Source organism: Mus caroli, chromosome 5 (assembly GCF_900094665.2).
Source record: "Mus caroli chromosome 5, CAROLI_EIJ_v1.1, whole genome shotgun sequence".
NCBI lineage: Eukaryota > Metazoa > Chordata > Mammalia > Rodentia > Muridae > Mus > Mus caroli.
The window spans coordinates 34,311,773-34,317,726 of record NC_034574.1 but is presented as its reverse complement, the minus strand read 5'-3'; the positions used below and the strand labels follow the sequence as shown (position 1 = coordinate 34,317,726).

The 5,954-nt window shown below is 37.7% G+C and overlaps 1 long non-coding RNA gene across 1 annotated transcript in view; it reads left to right on the top strand.

Moving 5' to 3' along the window:
• The window catches only part of LOC110293813, a 72,602-nt gene that overhangs the window by 28,249 nt on the left and 38,399 nt on the right, over positions 1-5,954 (top strand). Inside the window, exon 2 of the long non-coding RNA XR_002377855.1 lies at positions 3,248-3,428. This is a non-coding gene — a long non-coding RNA (uncharacterized LOC110293813). The remainder of the gene's footprint in view (positions 1-3,247; positions 3,429-5,954) is intronic.

Here is a 5,954-nt window from a genome sequence, read left to right as displayed (position 1 = left end):
AGGGGCCTTTCCCCCTTAATCACTAATTGAGAAAATGCCTTACAGTTGGATCTCATGGAGGCATTTCCTCAACTGAAGCTCCTTTCTCTGTGATAAATCCAGCTGTGTCAAGTTGACACAAAACTAGCCAGTACAGTGGGGTTTGATCTAGGAGAACTGGGGTAAGGGAAAAATGTACATGAAAAAGTACAATTTATGCATTATGGAATTCTCGAGGAATTAGTAAAAGTATTTTATTAAAAGAAAGAAGAAAGGATCTATGTTCAAGGATAACTCACATACAATCCAAAATGATTAAACACTTTCTTTTCAAAGCAAATGAATAAATAAATCCATTAAGGAACAACAACTCAGCTTATGGGAGGGTAGTAGAGACTAATGCAAACTCTACACTTACCCATCCATTATGTTGTCTCAAAGAGCATAGTTTGTGAGCTGCCCCGAGATCTTAAAAGTTACAGTCCTAAAGGTGAAGAATCAACTTCATTAGGCACCTCATTTCCTGCTGCTAGTTCATAAATTCCCCACAGAATATTGGTTTCACAGGACTTCCACAGTGGGGAGGAGGTAAACAGAATGCTCCAGTCCAGGAAGTTTGAAAAACACTCAGTTAAAAAACTTCAGATCATGCTTTTGTTACCACCAAACTTCCCAATGAGTTCAGCATGCAAATGTGATTAATGGAATGGAAAAAAAAAAGAGGCTACCAATTACTGGACTCTGCATCTGTATGGCCAGGGAAACATTCTCCCCCAAGACCCATCTCGAAGCAGGGGAGTTCTATGAAATATTCTTGTAGAACACTGAAGTAGTCTAATGCTAATTATCACATCTAAATGGCAATGAATATGTTATACACCACCACTTGGTAGGAATGCTGCTTCCTGGACTGTATTTAGGAGCCTTTCAGGGACTATAAATTCCTTCCCTTTCTCTTTTCTCTTCCCAGTAGGTATGAATCTTGATTTCCCCAGTGACCATTGTTCCCATGGAATTTTCTTTCTCCGTTTCATTTTAGGCTTAATTAAATGGCTGCTATGGCTTTTAACAGATTCAACTTAGGATGTACACACAAGCTCTTCATGCATAGTTGTTTCAGCAAGTGGAAATAGGCTGGTAAAACAAAAGCAACAGTTGTTCCCAAGGTCACAGCACAACATGTTTCTGTGATGTCTATGCTACTGATAGAAGCAGAACCATTTTATCTGTTTTTCTCTGAAGTTTTTTTCTGGGCTGTAGGCCCTGGTCTGGCAGCCTATTGTAGATAGGTAAATAAGTAAAATCAGAATTTTACTTCAAGTAGCTCAAATTTTAGTGGAAGAGACACCTGTCTCATATCAGGGGTAACTTTGGAATGGCATCAATGCTTAGTTGATGCAAATAGAGACTTGATGCAGATGAAGGCAGAATTTACCAGTAATGTTTTAGGGAACATTCACTCAAAAGAACTGGGAACTAGTTTTCATGAAAGTGTTAGTATTCTTGAGGAAATTAGGAAAACGTTTATTCATGAGCAAAATGAAGGGTCAAGAAAATCCAGAGGTTTGCTAACGATTGATTGACAAGCTGAAGCCATGAGTCAAAGGTTGGTCATTGAAGACCCATAGCCAGTGGGTTAGTAGACAATCAGTGGAAAAGATAGAGAAGAAGAAAATTTCATTAAAATATGATAAAATAAAACAAAACTCTCAGATAGTCAGCAGAAATTCTTTAAAAATGCTAATATCATTGGTTCAAGTTTATGCTTTCATACCAGGGTGTTGAGTAGACATAATAGGGCCCCAAAACTGATAATGTGAGATAGCATACAGTATTTCCATTACTTCCAAGAAAAAAAAAACAGATTTACCTATTTGAAAGTGTGTAAGCTACCATTATTCTATGAATGAGCATATTTTTAAGAAAAATACTTCAAAACTAAAGAATAAAACAATAAATAGGAAGTCAAAGGCATCTTTGGCTGACAATTGGTTTGTAAACAGTTGTACTGAATTTTCCTTCAAGAAAAAAATCCACTGGGAATAAGGAGACCTGTGATTCATAGTGAATTGCAAGACTAAGCCACTGTGGCACATTGCAGCTATCACTCTGCTCTGTGACTGCCTGGAGTTAGGGACTAAGTATTTGATTAAAATATCCTGTGAGTGATTTCAGAGAACCCAAGTCTATGCAATGCACAATGAGGCTTGACAGACACTTACCACTGTGTCTCCTTACCACACTGGCAATGCCCATGTTCTATGCAGGAGTTCTTCTGAATGGAAGCTACTTGGTGTCTGTATTGACATAACTGGCCAAGAATAGGGAAGAGGAAAGAATCAGATAAGAGTAGAACACTATACTGTCATCTTTCCAAATACCAAAATCAGGATTGAAATCAGGATTCATTTTCTGAGGCCCTGTTTTCCCTTCTAGAGATGCTATGCTTGACAAATGCACTTCCCTTGTTGGTTATATTTCTGTATAAATTTCATGACTCCGTCATGCACATAGATGTAGACTCAACCATGACCCTGAGTCTGGTAAATTCTTCACTCCTAAGGGGACCTGGATTTAAGGACACACTGAAAATGAGTGGAAGGTGTTAGCATGGCACGACCTGCCCTGGGAGTACCACATAGCAAGAATTAGGTGTCAGTAGGCATTCCATTCTTACAGTTCACATAACCCTGTGTCAGAGACTGGATGCAGAGTCCAGCACACTGCAGCCTTGAGAATACCTTTGTCCCTTCAAGGTGATAGTGAATGGAGTTCCAGAAAGCCCAGCCCTACACACATTGCTGGCCTACAGAAGCAATGAGATAATAAAAGCTTTCTGGAAATGGCTAAATTTAGGATAATTTAATACAAAGCAATATACAATTAGCATTCATGCATCTCCTGAATAGTTATATCCATGAGATGGAAATCTCCAACATATTTTCTGCAATAAATATGCTAATTAAAGGAAAATGCATATTTTAAATATATAGGAACAAAGTACACAATGTGTATAGGAAATTGTAAAAGAAAGAAAACTAAAATTTATAAGACAGCGATGCCAAGTTATGTAACTAGGAGGTTGGTGTGCAAGGCTCAAAAACCATCTCATAGAGTACTAAAGATCTCTTTATTAGTGTTGCTTACTAACTTCACTAACATCAGTTCATTGAGAGATATGGACTTTCCATTCACCTTGTGTCAGCTTTGTGATACTTTCAGAATTCCACAAATGCTCTGAAGAACGATTTCTTTGGTTGTACAACAGGCAAAATATTGTCATCTTTTTATAATTTTCTAAATATAAGTGAACCAGGACACCAGTTGAGAGCCAGTGTCTTCTGTAACTTACAAGCAAGCTGCATCTATGTATGAAGCCTCAGCAATAGAGATGAGTAAGCATAACCTTGCACAAAAACAGCACCAGTTGACCTGCCACTGTGGAAGGAGTAAGTCCCATGAGGCCCCGTGTCTAACTAAAGACCTATAGAACATTAATGGCTGCTGAAAGAATGAGGATTTGTCTTTTACAGGGATAAGTCTCCAATAGGTTACATAACACTGAGTGGTCAGCCCTAAAATCATGTATTGATGAGAAACCCTAAATCGACTTAGTAGGTCATATATTGATATGCATGCATACATACATACATGAAATACACACACACACACACACACACACACACATATATACATACATATATACATATATATGTATGTATATATGTGTGTGTGTATATATATATATATATATATATATATATATATATATGACAATAACAATTAAAATGGAAGAGATCACAAATTTAAGAGGGAATAGAGGGGGCCATAGAAGCAATTAGAGATGGGAGGGTATGGGGTGAATATCTTGTAAACACAGTACTTATATATGAAAGTCACAAAAATAATTATACAAGGGGGAAAAAAGGGAAGAAAAAGATTTACTGTGAAAGCCCTCAGTGATGACAATGACGATGGCAGTGCTGTTGAAATTTTGATCCCTGATTGTGGACCAAGTATTGTGCGAAGTGATTTTGTGCTCTTGAAATCCGCACACTGCCCACAGTGCACCTCCATGGAATGGTTCCTGGAGGGCCCTTTAACTTGCTGAAGATCATACAGTTATTTGGTAGTGACAGAGTAAGAGTTCAAATAAAGCTCTTCCCTATTACCCAGCTCCCCTCTTGTCAGTGCTGCATAAAAATGAGACCTGGTGGCTTTCCTGCAGCATGCTTTAAAGTGCATTGGGATTCTTATTTGTCTCAGCCATGTTCAAGGCTGTCTATGGGATCAATCAGAGTTTGCTAAGGGGCTATGGTCAGGACCCCATTTCTCTAGGTTCATAACAACTCATCAAACACCATTCCAGGTCAGCTGGGGCTGCCTGTCTGTAGTAATGACAAAAATCCATGGCTTCAGCTTCTTAATTAACTAAATACAATGAAGTCTATAAATTGATCAGAGCAGGATCTCCTATGGAATTAATTAGAAAATTGTGGGGAAGGACTTCATGATTAATCCAAACTTCATAAGCCTACTGAGAATTCTTCAGAAGTCCCAAATAAAACACAGTTCTACTTTAAAAATCAATTTAGAATGTGGTACTTCTTCCTGCCCGAGAGAAACTGTCTCCAGACAAATAAGAGAGGAGCATGAACTGGGAGAGGAAGGCATATCCCTGGGAGTAGTCCAAGGGGCTGGAGCCCTTTACTTTTCTGCTCTTGACATGCTGGAGATGATAATTGTCCCATAATGGCACTTCTATTACATTGGTTAAGCCTATGCCTTGGTGACAGTGCATTTAAAAACACAACTAGAACAAAATGCAATTAACTATTTTATTTTGTGTTCATAAATGCAAATTAGAGAGCTGATATAATTATGTCAAAAACAGAGGTTAATAAGTAGCCGTTGGGCTATAATTATCTGCCTGCTCCTAGAGAAAGGAGATTTGGAGTCTACATTAACAAGGTAAGATGAGAGGGCTATGTGTTAGTCACAGGCTTCTAGGTTTATGTTTGTTTTCTAACTGATTCTGGTGATCTCTGCCCCAAGAAGGTCTCTTCTTGCAGATAGGAACTCAAGACTCAGAACAAAGTCATGTGTCTAAATCCACAATGATAAGTACCCCTGGATCCCACCTGGCATGTGTTGTCACTCCAAAGTTCTCAGCCCTTTCTTTTCCTTCATCTTGTTTTATCCTTATTTGGGCTTTAGAATATATAATTTCAGGATGTAGTAGTATCTGGATTCAGATACAGATATAAGAAAAATTATTAAAGTTTATTTTTGTATCATGTAGTCTTAACCAATATTATACCTCACCAATGAAGGTTAATTAACAAAAATCATACTCTGTGTAAATAAGCAAATTAGCTGATGTTCATAATTTGAATTATCTACCAATAATTCAAAACACCAACCTACAAGCTTGCTAATATTTAGTCTTCAAAATTAGGAACTATCACAATCAATTTATGGTTGGGAGAATATAGTTCATTGTGGTATATTACTATGCTGGAGTATTGAACAATGGATGAAAACAGTGTACTCTAAATGCACCTTTATAATTTTACATATAATAAGAAAATCTATTTAACAAGAAAATTTTGAAGTGAACCAATCCAAGACTCTATGGGACTTTACATCATGACTCTGCCCAGTTTCACAGTCTTTTACTTTAACACTGAAACTCTTATGCTTTAAGAAGAAAGTACAATACACATTTTAAAATAATATGCATGCATGACTAACTTGCTCAGAGATTCATACAAGCATGGAGGATGAATCTGAGGCTATCTGCAGCCCAAGCAACAAGCAGACACCAGACAGTTCCAAAGCCAGTGGTTACTTTTGCTGCCACATTTTACTACTGTCACCTGTTGCCTGTCAGTAGCTCATCTTTCTTCATGTGGACTTACATAACACCACATCTGGGTCCATTGTGATTCACCCTGTTCTGACTCTGCAGTACA